Consider the following 19,547-nt stretch of genomic DNA (forward strand, 5'->3'; position numbering starts at 1 on the left):
TGTGCAGTTTTATAAGGAAATTAGCTGGTACGTTTTACTGAGCATCTTGCACAACTAGCCACAGTTCTTCTTGAGACTTTGACTGTTGCACTTGCTTCTTATTTTTGCAGCAAAATCCAGCAGACTTCATTATGCTTTTTTTTTTGTTGTTTTTTTTTTTTTTGTCTGAAAAGTGGTCTCTTACATAATATGCTGCTTTCTTTACTGAAATACAAAATTCTTCTGCAACACTAATATTTGTAAATCTAAAATGATTTTGCACTGACTAGAAGTCATGAAATAAAAATCTATAACAAAGTTTGTTCTAAAAAAAATAAGACTTGTATAGTAAGACTTTTGCACAGTACTATACATATAGATGGTCAGTTTAGGTCAACTAATTTGATTTGCTTATATTTAGTTTAACCACACTGGGACGTTTCACTGTTTATATCACTCTGCTTGTCTGTGTTTGCCATATAAAATTCCAATTCTAGCAAACAGTTCAATTGAAATTATTACTACAGTGTAGTTCATTCATCTTTAGAACCCAAATGAAGACATTTTAATGAAACCTGGGAGATTTCTATCCCTCCATTTATAGTCCAAGTAACCAAAACTTTCAAACCCCAAAAAGTAATCCATGTTACTCCAGTGGTTTAATCCCAATTTAATGAAGCGTTTCGAATGATTTGCATGAGTAAAAAAACTCTAATTAAGTCTTTATTCACAAAACATCTTCACTTCCGCATAGATCTCAGCCACACGTTCATAAGGGAACCATGATGCACGGATGTTCTGCTCTCACCAGAACCTCCGGTCTCGCGATACAACAGCACCTGAAAGTGCTGCACTGTTTACAGAAGAGGAAGAGGGACACTGTACACAAACTGAGTCACATAGAACAATCTGTAAATTGTAACAAAGATGTCTGCAGATTTTGACATAGAGGAGGACATTTTTTGATCCGCTTTGGCATCAACACAATACGCATGCGTCGTGATATTTTGTGAATAAAGACTTTTTGCACGCACAAAGCATTTGTATCGCTTCATAAAATTACTTTTACAATGCATTTATGAACTTTTTGGCGCTTGAACAAATTTGGTTACTTGGACTGTAAATGGAGGGACAGAAATCTCCCAGGTTTCATTGAAATGTTTTCATTTGTATTCTGAAGCTGAATGAATGTCTTATTGGTTAGGAATGACATAAATTTCCATAATTTATGACAGAATTTTCATTTTTTAGTGAACTATTCCTTTAAGAGTAATTCTCATAAGCTTTATACATACTAACCCAGGTATTTACAGTTCCTTATGGCTGGTTGCAAGTGTATTAGGAGCTGAGTGAAAGTAAAACTTCAGACCATTATTGGGGAGCATGTGGACCAGTTTGTGAAACACTGGTTTAATGAGACTATACTAAATATATACATCTGTCAACAGACATCAATAAACATGACATGCTGCTCTCGGTTTCTTTTAATTAGCTCCTCTGACAGTGTTTATCAATTTTGCCTTGTTCGCCGACATTTCCTGTGGGTTATGGAGCAAAGTCGGTTGTGCTCTTCGATAATTGAGGCATATGCATTGGTGACTGCATTCTTCATGAGCCTTAAATTATTTTGGCAATTTTCACTCTACGTAAATTAAACCTTAATGAGTAGAACAGAGTGTAATTCAGCCCCATTCATCTTAGTCTGAATCTGTAGGCAGGTTAGAACTGGATGGATGAGCATCCACTCGCACCATACAACAAAGCTTTATTCATTACGATCAATGTTAGATTAATTAACATTCTCTGTGTCAGTCTTCTGAAATGTGTTACTTCCAAAGCAGCAATGAAAATCTGTAGCAAAATTTAATATGTTTACAGCAAACATTGAACATTCAAATAGAACACTAAAGTCTCTCTGAAGTCTGGAGATATAATGCTTTGATGAGTTGTAAAATAGAGCTGTATTGTTCTTGCAGGTGCCATCCACATCTGTTCCATAAACATGTTTAGTTTTGCTTGATAGCTCTGTAATCGTGCTTGTACGCCACAATAGACAGGTGTAGCTGCTAAATGAAGTATTATATAGTCATTGGGACAGAGTGTTTCCAACAACTGACAGGATTATCTAGGGGATAGAAGTAGTGATAGGATTTAGGATTTTTTGCAATGATCTGCTATCCTGGCATAAGCAATAAGAGGAGATAAATTGGGATTTGATTGTGTGATTCTGAGGGATATAGTGGAATCTGAGGATATGAAGCAAATAACAAGAATATTACTTTATTCAAAACAACTAGCAGACTGATATACGGTCCCCTCTGAAACAATTGGAGTGATGAGGCCAACTCATTTATCTTTGTTGTAGGCTGAAGACATTTGGGTTTGAGATCAAAAGATGAATATGAGAAAAGAGTTTACAATTTCAGCTTTTATTTCCTGGTATTTATATGTAAATGTGTTATACAACATAAACATACTGTAGAATCTTTTGTTTCAGACTGCCCAATTTTGAAGTGTATTAAACTAAATAACACTTAATATGTGGTTGCGTATCCCTCGCTTGCAATAACTGCATCAAGCCTCTGACTCATTGACATTAACAAATTTTTGGTTTCTTCTTTTCTGATGTTTTTCCAGGCTTTTACTTCAGCCTCTTTCAGTTGTTGTTTTTCTTAGGGTGTTTCTCCTTTCAGCCTCCTCTTCAGGTGGTGAAGTGCTGCTCAACTGGGTTAAGGTCTGGTGATTGACTTGGCCAGTCTAAAACCTTCCACCCCCTGATAAAGTCCTTTGTTGTGTTGGCAGTGTGTTTTGGATCATTGTCTTGCTGCATGATGAAGTTCCTCCTGATTAATTTTGCTGCATTTCTCTGTAAGTACTAACACTGAAATGTTCATTTACATATACACAAATGCAGAGTTTTAAGTATTCTATTTACTGTACACTCTCAGTGTATTTATTCTGTAGGTTATGTTATATTCTTATGTCTCTATGTTTTTTTCCCTCATTTCCATAGTTCATGTTGTCACTTTACACAATAAATTTTCAGCAATTGCATCTGCCTTCGCTACCAATTCCTGACACTTTCCTGAGAACACTGGCAACGGGCAGGAATACTCCCTGGATGGGGTGCAAGTTCATTGCAGGGAAAAACATTCATCCATTTTCTGTAACTCCTATTCTACACAGGGTCACATAGAGCCTGGAGCCTATCCCAGGGGACTCGGTGCACAAAGCAGAGGACACTGATCTCAGGGCATATTCACACACCCATACACACACTACGAACAATTTGGAAATGCCAGTCAGCCTACAACGCATGTCTGTGAACTGGGGGAGGAAACCCCCAATGCACAGGGAGAACATGCAAACTCCACACTCAAAGAGCTGAGGCGGTAATCAAACCCCCAACCCTGGAGGTGCAAGGAACATGTGCTAACCACTAAGCCAATGTGCCCCACCAGGGAACATGCTATAGATAAAGCAAAAAGTTAAAAGTAGTTTGATGCATAAAGCTACATTACTGAATGGAGTCACACATACTGTATACATAACCATTACATATAGTGCAAATATATTGTTAAGGAATGGAACTTTTCTGAAATCTGAAGTATTTATTCCATTATGGACATGGGCAAGAGACCTGAAAACTCAAAACAAAACCACTTCTTTTAATCAAGACTACATTTTTCCTTTCTCTTCATGGGGATGATTCTGATTAATTTATTTTGGAAGGTTAACATATTAATGCATGCTTATCTCTATAATCTCTTCAGCGTTCACAGATTTAAACAGAGTCGAGTGTCAAATTGCAAAACAGAATTCAAGCTTGACTTCTTTCTAAACGCATTAGCAACATAATCTAGATTTTTTTTGTTTGCGTCACAGCTAAGAGCCATAGCAGCTCTATAATCATTTTATAATCCAGTTGAAAAACCAAGCATTATATATTATATATTATATAACATTTCCAACTGATGTTAAGTGAGAACACTGTGATGTACATTATCAATTTAAGTTTTATTAAAGGCATTCCACACACTCCCAAATTAAAACCTGAAAGATTGTATGCCTTCTGTTCAGTCCTTAACCTAATCCGTCAAAAAGCATATCAAATACCAGAACTAGAACAGAGAATACTATGCAAAAACATTCAAATAAAAAAGGGACTTTGGAACACATGTATACATACAAACATGACAACAACAGAAGTTTGGCAATCAGGTGCTGAAACACAGGAACTTACTGTATATATTGGTGCTCATTAGGGTAAAATGAGATACATGTGCAAGTGATAGAAAACATGTGATGTTCTGGGGCTGATGGGTAATGTAGTTCATAGCCCCTTTGGCGCTATCATGACATATAACAAATATGTATGCTTATTTATCACTTTTAGTTTAGATTAGAGGGGGACATGGTGGCTTACTGGTTAGCAGGTTTGCCTCACACCACCAGGGTAAAGGGTTCAAACCCCGCCTCTGTCCTCTGTGCATGGAGTTTGCATGTTCTCCCCATGCTTCAGGGGATTCCTCCCCAGTCCAACGACAAGTGCTGTAGACTGACTGGCATTTCCAAACTGGCCGTGGTTTGTGTGATTGTGCCCTGTGATGGATTGGCACCCTGTTCAGGTTGTCCCACACCTTGTGCCCCAAGTTCCTTGGGATAGTGTCCTGCGACCCTGTGCAGACTGGATTAGATTAGATTAAACTTTATAGTCCATGAAGACATGGTTTGTCAAGATTGGAGTGGAAGAACTTGAGTGTCCTGTGTAAAGCCCTGACCTCAACCACACTGAACACATTTGGGATTAACTGGAACGCTGGCCTTCTCACCTGAGATCAGTGCCTGACCTTGTGGTTGAATGAATACAAATCCCCATAGCCCTGTTCCAAATCTAGTGGAAAACAAAGATTCAAAGTTATCGCATAGGATGCACTAAATCTGAAATGTAAATCTGGGATGTACATATGGGTGTGATTAGTCAGGTGTCCACAAACATTTGGCCGTATAGTATAGGTGAATAGCAAAGCATTAACTGGAACACAAACCATGGTGAATCATATGGTACAGTGTATGGGGCTGTTCATCACAGGCTATGGTGTGTATTAGAATTTGGTTCTGTGTCATAACCACATAAGTTTAAATGGGCACCTATTTTAATTGAAACACTTTGTCTGACATATCAAATAGCAAACATTATTAAGCAACTGTTAACCAACTTTTAAACTTTAAGTACGTATATGCATTTTTGCTTATGTCTCACTTATTCCAGTCATAGCATACAAAATGAAAATTTCAAGAACATTTTTTTCTGTCATAATTGAATTATAATAGATCTCTAGCATAGCATTATGAACCCCACACTCTCGGAAAGGATGTGTTAATATCTTACACACTTTTTGAGTGACAGTTAACTTTTATAATTAATGCGATGGTTTCAAAAGTGAATATCATGTACTGCTTCCTCAGTGATGGCATTATGCTACTAGTGTCATGTGTTTATGTCGGCTGTGAAGTATAGACTGAGGTAATTTTATATTTCTCTGGGTCTGCATCTTATCTGAGGTTCCGAGTTAGGGTGAGTTAGCTGGATGCTGTCACCAATTCCAGTAGGGATGAGTGATGCTAATCTAGACGCTCACTTGAGTTGATAATGTTACTGTAGCATACAGCTTAGACATTCCCATTCCCTTTTTGAAAGTTAAAGATAACCTAGCATTACAGATGTTCATCATGATCTAATATAGAGTGTGGGTTAACGTTAACTACATTTAGCAAATTTCTGGGACTAGGCAAGCTGTAGTAATTAGCATTATGGGGATGGGTTAGGGCCATGGTTCTTCGTGTGTTTGGTGAATGTTAATGCTGGTTAACAGGTACGGACAGTCAGTGGCTAATGGAACTTAGCTAGCTCAGTAATGTCGAGGCCAAAAGTTCTTTACAAGGTTAACGTGACAAAAAGAGAGGATGGGGTTACAAATTACAGTGCAATTCTTTCCACTATCTCTGTAATGTTGGTTGACTTAATTAGGTTGTGCAAAAAAATTGGCAGTAAGATGCTAAAGGAAGAAAAATAAATATTCGCAAATTCACTAGATTTTATTGGTGAGTCTACAGCGCCATTTTGTTCATTAGCAGAGTGGAGGTCACATTTCCAAAATTACACAATTTGGAATTCTGAAACACAGTTTCTCAGTTAAAGCCCAAAGGCATTTGTCCATATTTTGTAGCTAACAACTAACCAACACTCTTTTTGCTCTTTTACAGCTTTTCAAATGGAAGGGAGTGCGACTCTTGTCTTCCCAGATGTCTAAGAGATTTTTAAGAAGATGCATTGACTCCAATTCTTAAATCTGTCAAATGATTTAAAGATTTTAATAAAATGTTACCTGAATTTCATGTAATTGTTTATTTATTTTGTGAGCATTTTAGTAGAATTTTATCATACAAACAAATTGCATTTTAGGATAATTGTAGGAAAAAAAATTTATAAACAAAACATCTCTGTGTTATCTGTGTTATTTTTAACACATATTTGTCCTTATCTAGACACAGGGGTGTGTTAAGAATGAACACATGATGTGTTAAATATTTCCACACAAAGATGTGTTAAAATAACACACAACAGGTGTTAAAAGTACTAACAGAGATTGTGTTAAAAGCAACACAAAATGTGTTGTCCTTAACTAGACACGCAGCTAGTCACGTAGCTGTGTTAAAAATTATCACATTATGTGTTATTTTTAACACATCTGTTTTAAGAGTACATATAAAGGGCCCACTTTACATGATGGTAATCTTTACCTGATTTCATCCTACACAATAGCAGCCTACATGCAAGGACAAATTAATCCACCAGCCGTGCACATATGGCTACGTGACTTAAGTGTTCAATTACAGCTAACCAGGAATGTCCTTTAAGAGTGAATGACTGTGTTGTGTTAATTTATCAGGGTGGTTTTATTGACAACTGCCAAACCAGCTGTCACCTTGTGGTAATCAGGTGTTATACTGTGTATAAACTCCATTAATTGTGACTTTGTATTTTTAGCATTATTTTTACCATTTACCATTAAGAGCAAAGAAATTATATTTTTTGCCTCTCCAGGCATGATACAAAGAAAAAAGCACTTGCATAATTAATAAGGTAACTGCACAAATATACTGTATATTTGCACCTCAACATGGATCTGGGTGAATTCTTGTAAATATACTTTGCTTTTGGTCTGAGCATATGCTAATTCAGTCATTTTTAGCCCTATGTGCAACCTACACATATTGTTGCTTTTGGTATTGCTATTGCAATTTTTAGTACTGAAAACCCAAGAAAATACATTCTTTAAAAAAAACAACAACAAAACATGCAGAACAGCCATGGCAGGTGAGATGTGCCCAAATGATGTGGCTTTACTGAGTAAAGAATACAAAGGAGCAAACTCACAGAACAATGACAGATACATATTTGAGGGTGAAATTACATTTCAGTTCTATTTTCATAGAATGAGCCAGGTGTTTTCAAAACACCTTACCAAAGCATTCAGGCCCTCACGGCCAGACTGTGTAACAGTCTCTTCCCCCAAGCCATCAGACTCCTCAATACTCAGAGACTGGACTGAGACACACACACACACATAAACATGTGCGCGTACACACACATACGCGCACACACACACACACACACACACACACACACACACACACACACACACACACACACACACACACACACACTCGTACTGAACTCAACACCATCCCACACTTTACCTGGATGCTCATGCAATAACTGCTATGTCCACATATGGAATAAGCTAATACGCTGAATAATGTCAAAGTATATTATGTTTATATTCACAGCATTAAAAAAATAAGTTTATTGTTTTTTTTTTTTCTTTTCTTTTTGCATTACCTTTCACAGTACAACTGTGTACTGGTCGGCGCTACACTGTCACTTACTGTTCCTATTGTCCTGTTTTAGTAGTTACTGTACTGTCTTGTGATGTTTGCACACGTTTGCACGTGTACTTTATGTAGAATGTGTAGGTCTTATTTAGTTCTGTGTTATCTCATGTGGTTAGTGTGTTGTTTTATGTAGTACCATGGTTCTGGAGGAACGTTGTTTCATTTCACTGTGTACTGTACCAACTGTATATGGTTGAAATGACAACTAAAACCACTTGACTTGACACGGTGAGAGAATTTATGCATAAGGACAATTTTGTCCCCTAATATTAAAATATTCCTGTCATACATGTCAAAGTTCTCAGTGGGTTACATGTTAGGTAAGGATAAAGTATTTAATTTAAAAAAGTGGAAAGAAATAGCCTTGAACACATCATTAATGCATTACATACTGCAATGGATTTAGAAAATGTAAGGGTGCTCTCGCTATTGAAGGAGGACAGTGCTTCACAAAATGTCTAGGCCCTATACCAAACATTACTGGTATTTTCTCCACCTAGAAAAGGCATTCAAACTGCCTTTAATAAATATTTTGCACTCTACTTGTGTTGTATAGGACAAACTAAGTGGAAATACATCTGATTATCTCAAGCGTTTTTCAAAGATGAAATATATATATATATTTTTTTTTTAATCAAAACTAATAATACTGTAACCTTGTCCTAGTCATATGTTTAGCTGTTTTATTTATGTTTTAATTTGCTTAGTAGAGGCTTTTATTCAAATGGATTGACAAGTGAGGCAAAATGCAGCAAGCATACTGTATACTGTAAGTAAAGCAGTTGTGAGTTATGGGCCTTGTATAAGGACCCTAGCTTGCGTTGTCACGCTTGACCTTGTCAAGTTTTTTTTTTGTTTTGTTTTTTTTCCCCCATTACATATAAAAATTGTCTGAGGTTGCAATTTATTTATCAAATGATTTCCTGATTTTGACCCTGGAACCTGTGTATATACTGTAAGAATTTGTGGTCAGTGGCAGTGAGTTGGGCAAACTCACAACCTCCCATCATTATTGGCTCCACAGCCTTAACCACTTACCACCAATGCCTTCGTCAGACTTCAATAATATTGTGGTGCTTGTACTGATTCAGTCCCAATTACTATTGAACCCTTCTGAAATGGCACATGGCACATGTGTTGGTGATGTTTACAAGCATAGCCTTTATGCACATGTTCCAGGGTCAAAATCAGGAAATCATTTGAAAAATAAATTACAACCTCAGACAATTTTTATATGTAATGGAAAAAACTGATGAGGTCTAGTGAGACGATGCAAGCTACAAGCTTATACAAGGCCCTTAACTCTCAATTACGTCACACTGTATTTTGCCTCAATTGTAAATCCAATTGGATAAAAGCCTCTGATAAGTGAATTTATGCATAAATAAAACACCTAAACATAATGTATTCTCAAGAGCCAAGAGATCAAGGTTGCAATATTATTCGTCTATTTATTTATTTATAGCATCCATGAAAAAAAACTTTAGATAATCAGATGTATTTCCACTTATTTTGTCCTATACAAATCATGTATAGTGCAAAATATTTTTTAAAGGCATTGATTGTAGAAAGTTGTGAGTTCAAATGACTGCCATGCTGCCACCTTTGGGTTCTTAAGTAGGACGCTTGAACTTCATCTGCTAAGCTTAATTTTAAATTACTTTGCATTAAAGCCTTTTTCAAAGTATTTTCTCCCCTATCCTTCACAGTGACACTAACCAATGATGTGTTCATGTCTCATTTTTTTTGGTCTTATACTCAATCCAGCGAAGTCCTGCTGAAGGAGGTGTAGACTCTGCACCAGTCAGTACCAGACAAGTTACTGGCTTCCAGCTACTGGCACAATATTAAATCACACTTCCTGATATTATTGTATACATTATCAACATCCAATGCCACATGATATTTTATGATTAACGGTCAAAGTACAGCAGAATGCAAACCGTGCACTTTGAAAATATCAAGAAAAGGTACTACAGTATCTTCCAACAATAAAATTTACCTGTTTAACACAAGACCTTAACACATCATATGGCATTTAAATCTTAGTATCTTTATTAGAGACTGTGAGGTGGCTGACCTTGGTACACAGCAGTATTAGCAAGCGTGGTCAATAGCAAAAATGTGCAGTGAATTGAGTGCACACTAAGACCACATTCACTGCTACTGCACTGCCTGACCAGGTCGACCATCCTCGCTCTCTCTCTTTTAAAAATACAGTTTAAATACCAAAATATGATAAATCATAAAACTCGTCATAAGAACTTCCTTTCTATGGCAGAAATAAGCATGAACAGAGCTAAATAAATGTTCAGTGACACCCATGATTGCTTAATACTAAGCAGGTTACTTGTTTTGGTATTGAAATGGATATTGTAAATGTTATGATTTATAGTAATGATTCATTTGATTTACTGACATACTTTAAGCCAGTGTATGTCATCCTTTTCATGTGTTCAGAGATTGCAAATCACCACATACTGTATTGTATATTACATAAATTAGACATAAATCAATGATAAAGAATTTCCGAATTTCCACAACCAGCCTAAAAATCCTTCATTTCTCATGTTATTTCCAAAGCTCTTGTATATGTGCACAATCATATCCAAGATAGCTGAGATGTTTTTTTGCAAATATGACTTATTATTACATTATAAAGCCATAATAGAAGCATTTAGTATAATTGCTCCAAACAAATACAGGCACCTGGCACACAAACACATTGATGGCGTGGGTATATAATACAATAATGAGTTTCATTTCATTTGCACAAAACTTTTCAACAGATGAACAAACAAAAACTTTTTGACAAATAATAAATATCCTAAATAGGTATTTGTTGTTGCATCAACATTACCCTGACAGCTCTAGAAATGACTTTTCACATAAACTATTTGTATGATTTTGATTATTCAGGAAACACTTTACGCAGAAAAAAAAGTATACAGAGGTGATTTGGGTCTATTTGAAAGAATAGACACACACTTTGTAAATTTTCAAAAACTGAACTACTGGAATTAAAACATAGGTGCCAACAGACGTAAACTGTTTAGACTCTTTAAAAGATTTTGCATTACCATAAATGAAAACAACAGGTGTATGGAGAAAAGGTCTTTGATTAGAGCTGTTTAAGTACTGAATGAAGGTCATTATATTTCTTTGCACTGTCTCACAATGTACTTATAATGAAGTAAGTGAAAAAGCACATCATCTATGGTGTAAAATATGTTTCTTTGAATTAATAATAACTCCCCAGAAGTAATGGTCATCGCTTATTTTAGGGTTTTTTTCCTTTTTGACTTTTTAAAATCATTGATTTGCATGAAGTTGCAGAAAGGTAAAATGACTTATATAATACTTGTCATAGCAAGCATATATATATATATATATATATATATATATATATATATATATATATATATATATATATATATATATATATATATATGCATTTATATATATATATATATATATATATATATATATATATATATATATATATATATATATATATATATATATATATATGCATTTTAATGGTTTTTATATTAACTATTATGCTATATGAATGTTACTTTTGAAGTCATGACTCTGATGGGTGATTAAGAGGAGCCTTCTTTCCATTTAGCCTGGAAAGCTACAGAGAGCTTTCAGAGGTTAGCAGTGGCCATTTATAAAACCAAGCCTTTGACCTTATCTGTACATGCTGTATGTGAGTGTGTCTGTGTATGTGTGCGTGCACCCAGGACTGATGGCCCTGCACCAATCCTCAGGTACTGATGGGCAAGCTGGGCCAACAAATCACTCTGTGTACCTGCAGTTTTTCAACAGTGATGCATCAGCCTTAGATCACCCACTGCTGTGTTGGACCTGTAGCCTCCTATCATATGAACAAATTTGGTTTAATATTGATATACACACAAACACACATGTGTGTTGAGCACTAAGGATGATGTAATCACCATAACACTACCCACTGACAATGTCACCTTCACTTATCTCTGTTAAAAGATGAAGGTTTGCAATAGTTCTGGCTCTCCACAGCCTTGATAGAGCTGCTGTCACAAAATGGACTTTTGGGAACATGGTGCATACATTTGACCCCTGGAGTTTTTTTTTTTTTTTTTTTTTATGCTCAGGGTCAGGGTCATTACCTGCTGATGTGGTCTTTATATGCATCTATGTGTATCTATGTGTGCTTAAGGTAATTCACATCTGTATTTTGCCACTCACTTGCTCTTAATGGGTTGCTAATGTGATGGTTGCAAAGGAACAGCTCATTAGGACCTTAATGGTAAAGCCAGATGCTGAGGCCCATGGGTAGATTATTGCACACAATAATCATTAATATGGTTAAACATCAAACATCTCAGGAGATGCTCTGATAATTAAAAAAAAAAAAAGGTCTGTCATCATTCACCCATGATGCAAAGGTTTCTTTCTATATTCAACAGATATTTCAGTGCTGCTAAGAGCATTTTCTGTATAGTGACATAGCAAATAAGAAGCAAGACAAGTGATAAAATAGTCTCAGAGATCAGCCCAGCATGAAGCAACAGTACATGGTGTAGTTTATATGGGGAAGGTTAGCCAGGGGTGCGAGGAGCAATGCTAGGAGCATTGTAATCAGAGGCAGAATACATGAGAAAAAAGGAAGAGATACTGGGAAAAAAAACTGACAAAGGATAAAGAGGGCCTAGGGTATTTGTCAGTTTGGTTCAATATGAGGGACATCTGTAGGCTTGATAGTAAATGACATGGATGCTTGCCTCTTTGCATCACTAGCATTCAACAAAATCAGAGCTCCTATTTGAATCCTTATCTGCAGTGCAGAAATAAAGACAACCATACCATGTAATTTACAAATCCAATTTAATGGTGCTCTAATGACAGTCAGTCCTCTCTCTCTCTCTCTCTCTCTCTCTCTCTCTCTCTCTCTCTCTCTCTCTCTCTCTCTCTCTCTCTTTCTCTCATTGTCGCTCTCGTTTTCTTTCCACTTTGCACTGCAGTGGTGGTGCTCTGCTGAAGTGATGGTTGCCAGGTTACTGCCTCTCAAAATGCACAATCATAAATAACAAGGAGTCTATTAAAAAAAGGACATGAGCGAACTTTGGGATTCTGGTCATGCAAGAATGCAGGGGTAGGAGTTCTCTCACACTGTGGGAAATTGTGTGTGTGTGTGTGTGTGTGTGTGGTATGGTGTGGTGTGAGTATGTGTATAGTTTTATTCCTAGTTAAATTAACATGAATGTTTATTTTCAAGAAATAACCGACTGTAATATGTTTATTAATATATCTGCACCAATAGTGCACAACATATTTCATTCTTGATTTGCTTGTTTTAATTCTATAATCATCATCTTTTTGATCTAATGACAGACCGACACATTCAAGGCATCCTTTTATTAAAGTTTCCATAGGTATGTTCCAGATATAGTATGGTATTCCAGTCTTTTTGGGATTTGCCACGGGCATGGCTGAGACCCATTATTCAGAACATTTAAGCCTTGATTTTTTTTCAATATAGAATTGACAACAGTGACAGTTTAGTTGGGAATCATATTCTTAACAGCTGTAAATAAGTATAACTTGTAAGTATAACTAAACTGTATTCATAGTTGCTTTCTTGAAAATATATCCAAAAATGATTGTCATAAAAAATTATGTGTATTATTCTCACATGATATATACTTAAATAGATAGATAGATAGATAGATAGATAGATAGATAGATAGATAGATAGATAGATAGAGTTGGCAGTAATGTTCTATAAAATTACAGTAAACAACTGTAAAATATATTTACAATAATGTACTGTAATATCTTACATCAGTGGTCATCATTATCATAAAATTGTTGCTCATGATCTGCCAGTTGAATTAAAACCTACCAATTTTAGAATAAAAAAAAATATGCAATGGTAAAATATTTGCTGGTTGGCTACTTACTTTTTGCTGGTTAGCTACTTACTTGATGATATTTACGTGGTGTGCAACTGTATGGGCTGGGAGTAGCCCAAGAAAAGCATTAATTCCTGCCAATTACAGTTGTGAAATTTGGTTAACTTTGCAGATAACTGATAGCTGTGTCACATCAACCTGCTGTTAAGCTACAACGCTAGCAAACATTAACTCCATATCTGTACTGTGAATGAGTTATCTCTGTTCAGGACACCATGAATGAGCAACAAAAGAAGAAGAAAATATTTTCATGCTGAATGGGAAAACAAATTTGTTTTTACACTGGTGAATGAAAAGCCTTGTTTGATATGTCTCCAAGCTTTAGCATTGTCGAAAAGGGGTACTTTGGAGCACCATCACACCACTTACCATCCGAAATTCCAGGACTCATTCCAACCCAAGAGCGAAATATGAGAGAAAAGAATTCAAGAGTTAAAATTGGTTTTCAAAGCCCAGCAATCACTTTTCACAAAACCTAGTGAAAGTGAAAGAGCCAAAGCTGCTACTAAAGTATATTACGTGTTAGCCATTTCCTGTATAAGCAATGAATGTCACTCTTGACACACTACTCATGGTAAAAAGAAAACATATACACAGCAATTAGTGTGCTGCTGTAGCTGTATAACTGTGCCTGTTGTAGTAATGTTATTAACATGTTTATGTTCCTGTTGTTGCCTGTTGATATTTGAATTGTGTTACTGTGTCACTGTGATTATTGAATCCTGTACTGTTAAATGAACTGGTTTACAGTTAGTAAAGGTTGAAGGGGATACATATCACATAATTTGATTACATTTGCTCATTTGATTAATGCATAAAAAAGCATGACTTACAATTGATGCAGGATGCAACTAAGATGAAAATTAAGGGACCTGCTTAATAATCCAATCCTAGCAGTTTGGCATTGCTGGGATTTGACCACACAACCGTCTAATCTCTAACATAAAGCCTTAACTACTGAGCCATCACAACTATATCAGCTAGCTTACATTGATTCTACCACTTCTACCACAGAGGGTTGTTTGGTTAAATTCCAGTAATGGCAAAGTGCCATGGCAGGGTCATAGAGCAAAACCCATAACCTATATCTCAGCTACATTCTGCTTGAATTTTAGATCATTTTTTAAAAGCATTACCAAAATGTAATGCAAACATAGTGGATTATCAGTCATTTTATACTATGTAAGATATTACAGTACTTCAGTACTACAGTTTTCAGAATAAAACATGAACAAAGGAAGCCCTCTATTATACAAAACCTTTGAGATGGTTGCACACCTTACTATCCTGTGGTATTTCTGTCAGTTCTTGTTCTTGTTTGAAGTATTTGTTTATCTATGCCGTAAGTCTTAAGGTGCCATCGACAATTAACCTTTTCAAATTTGAAAGGTGTATTAATAGAGTGACAATTTTATAGTTAAAAAGGCAGACAATGTTTAGGTTATGACTTTGAATTAGGCAAAGTACTATTGTCATGTCACGGCAAACTAGCAACTCAATTTCCCAAATGCACCACAAACTACAAGCACTGCTGACGACTACAACTCCCAGTGGAATACAGGCACCTCACCTTCTCCTGAGGACTAATCACTCACATCTGTTCCCAATCACACTGACAATCACAAAACACTACTTAAGAGACTGCTCATGCACAAGGTATTCATGAAGTAATATGGTTAGTTGCCATAGTCCCTGTCGATTACCAAGCTGTTCCATTGTTTTGTCTATTCTGGATTTGATTCTGCTTCGCCTTTTATGTTGATTTCTGCCTCACCTGCTCTAGCCTGTTTGGCTGATTGCCTGACCACTGCCTGTCTTTGTTTATGTCTTTTGCCTTGCCCTCTGGATATTATAATCGTCATTAAAACTCTTAACTGCAATTGCATCTGTCCTAACCTCCATTACGTGACAACTATATACCAGTCCATACAGAATTTCATGAAACGTAGCCTAATATGCTTGATTTTGCTGGGGCTTTTTTCAAAATTTGCAATGCAGTTTGCAAAGATTTTTGTGCTTTTTTTTATTTTTGTGGAACACTACTTGAATTGATGCAATTGCATTAAATATTTCTGTACAATCTTTGGCAGTGATGTTTGTTGGTAAATGAGACCTTTTTAGCTGTACTCATGTTTGACCCCCATGAATGTGCATTGTGATGATGTCACATGATGTATCTTGGCCCAAATCTGCTGAAAATCTGTGGTAATTTTGAAAAATTGCAAGCCCATCTGAATTTTGTGCAGTTTGCTTGAATTTGCATTAATTTCTGCAATCATAAAATCGAGAATCTTGGGACTGATATACTAATAGATTTGTGTGTGTGTGTGTGTGTGTGTGTGTAGGAAATACTAATTGCAGGTAAAGTCGTCAATCTTGGTAATGCATTCACCTCCAGCATGTATCCAAAACATACCTGCTGTCCAAGCAACCATAAAAACAAGATGTTAAAACTAATGAAATGTACTTAATTGGCATTGGAAATAGGAAAGTGAATTTCCAACCATTACTTATGTTATTTTTAACACATCTTGGGTTGACTAAGGTTAAATGTGAAACATTTAAGAGATTCTAAATGTACATTTAGAATTTAGTATTCACACCTTAATTACAACTGCCAAAACTGCATTCAGATTATTCTGAGACTCCGCACAAGTGTTCAGAGACTGACATGAAATGAGTAGTTGCTTAGAGACATTATTATGACACATAGAACTTACACATAGAAGAACAATCCAAATGAAATATCTGAATCCTTTTCTTGGTGGTTTATGTCATGTGATCAAGTTGGGGACAGATTCAAGTGCAGTTAAAGCTTTTAATGAGGAGAGGCAGGCAGACAAATCCAAATTGTAGGGCAAGATCTCGGTCACTAAACAGGGTTGGGCAATTGGCAAACAACATAAACTAGGTTTAGACAAGAATCAAGGAACAAGAGGACAAAATAGGATAAAAATCATGAAACGAGGAGACAGAACAAAGGCTTGGTATGGCTTTGGCAGTAAAACATATAAACACGATACTTCACCCAGAACAAAGACACACAGGGGTTTAAATATACAATGAAATCAAAGGGCATAACACAAAACAGCTGAGACATTAGGAAAGAACCAATAACATAACAGGGGTGGAGACAGAACAGAAACCAAAACAAACACACGTGTCAAAAGTAAACAAAGCTTGATAACCCGGAAGAGCTGACAGTTTATAGATGTATGTTAAACATGAGCAACATTTTACTTCGAACGAGAGCTGGGATGAGATTCTGGTCTGCTGGTACACCAAAATAATGATATTTAAAATAAAGCTCCAACTGTTACGAGGTTTTCTAGAAAACCAAACAATTGTTATTCTACTGCATTGCTGTAAAGAATCTTTTGTCACTTTTATTTTTAAGAGTATTCTGTTGATCTGTTCATTCAAAACAATACTTTCACACTTTAATTGCTTAATTGAGTCTGAGCAACTAGTAAACAAAATCAAACTTGTGAAGGAATGCTAAACTAACAAGCGAGAGCCAAAAAGAAAATTCTATAATTCTGTTCATCTGTAGAGGATTGAGCAATCCTTTGCCTGTATCATGGTATATAATTCTTCTTGAGTGGTGTAGCAAGCTGAGAGTCACAGACAAATGGATGTCTGTTAAGCATAGTCATCAGAATATTAGGCAACATCTGGAAGTTTCTTAGATCACTAATTATTGCAGTGAAAAAATCAGATAACTGTATCATTTAGGACTAAAATATCACAACTATCAACTATTTGGATTTTTAAAGATTTTAATTGGTGGTAAAGTTTACATATACAGTTGTACTGAAATGCCAGTCAGAAACATACGGCATTTTTGTTTTGTTTTTCTCAGTTTCAAATTGTAGATATCTCCAAATATGTAAAAGTAAATCCTCATAATTGGAATTACATCAAATTATTTTAAATGGTAAATGATCTGCACTTACAGCACCTTTTTCTTACCTTTTTCTCACACACCACTGAAAGCAGAGCTACCATGCAAGGCGCTAGCCTGCCATTGGAAGCAACTTGGGGTTCAGTGTCTTGCCCAAGGATGCTTCAGTATGTGGGCCAGGAATCAAACTGTCAACCCTGCAATTAGTGGACAACCTGCTCTACCACCTGAGCCACAGCTGCCCATGAATGCCTAAACCATCAAATTTCAAAATTTTCAAATACATGAAACCATTGCAACAACCATTTCAAACCATTCCTGAGAAGATATTTATTCATCTTCAGTAACTGTTTTATCCCAGTCAGTGTCGGTATCGTGGTGTATCACGAACCTATCCCAGCGAGTGGAAATACACCCTCAATGGGATGCCAGTCCATCACAGAGCACCATGAATACACACATTCGCACATTTATTCACACCTAGGGGCAATTTTGACTAGTGGACACAGTGGGACTAAACCAGAGAGGCCACACGCGGACCCTGGAGTGTTGCCCGTTAAGAAGATCAGAACTTTTGTGTGATATACTGGCAAAAATACATATATATATATATATATATATATATATATATATATATATATATATATATATATATATATATATATATATATAGATGTATATATATGTATATATGTATGTGTATATATATATATATATATATATATATATATATATATATATATATATATATATATATATATATATATATATATATATATATATATTGTCAGCATTTATTCATATATTGATGACATATGTACATTAAGTAGCTAAGGATGCTCTAAAAAATTGTGCCCAGTGTTACTGGGATGGACTCTGGATCCATCATGACCATGACCAGGATAAAGCAGTTACTGAAGATGAATGAAAGTACAGAATGAATTAATGTTTTGTATAGCTCACTACTAAGATACAAAGGTAGAAATAGTAGAAAATGCTCAGAAATATGCTAGGCCTCTGAAAATGCAAAACTGTAAACAGATAATCATGTTATACTGAAAAAAAACTAGAATATTAGATTGTATGGTTTTTCATTGTATGAATATTTCATACCACATCTATTTCATATGTATGGTGTTGTCTAGGTGGTATATATGTGGTCATTGTAGGGTAACATAACACTGCTGTCTGTAACAGCTTTGATAAATACAGGATTACCTGTCCTTCATCAGAAACTCAATTTTGTCCTCTGGTACATTTGCATTCAGCCAGCGAAAGAATGTTTCAATGATTGAATGAATTTTCAGTGGCATGTTGTAGTCATCATAAGTTGAATCAATGCATCTGCTGTGCAAAAGCATCCTTTAGAAGATTTGGTGAATCACTGGCAAGCATTGAGAAAGACAATAATTTAATCAAGTGTGGTTCTGAGATTTATTGGTTGTGGAATGAAGAAATTTGTTTGCTGGACTGGCTTTTATTTGCTTTGGTTTTGTTGTTGTATTTTTTTATTATTTCTTTTGGCCATAAGGACCTGCGTGTATGCTTGTCAATTCATCTAGTAATCCATCCATCCATTTTCCATACCGCATATCCTAAACAGGGTTGCAGGGGAGCCTGGAGCCTATCCCAGGGGACTTGGAGCACAAGGTGGGGGACACCCTGGATGGGGTGTCAACACATCACAGGGCACAATCACACACACACACACACACACACACACATATTTACACAACCATTCA

Source organism: Ictalurus punctatus, chromosome 10 (genome assembly GCF_001660625.3).
Source record: "Ictalurus punctatus breed USDA103 chromosome 10, Coco_2.0, whole genome shotgun sequence".
In the NCBI taxonomy this organism is placed as follows: Eukaryota; Metazoa; Chordata; class Actinopteri; order Siluriformes; family Ictaluridae; genus Ictalurus; species Ictalurus punctatus.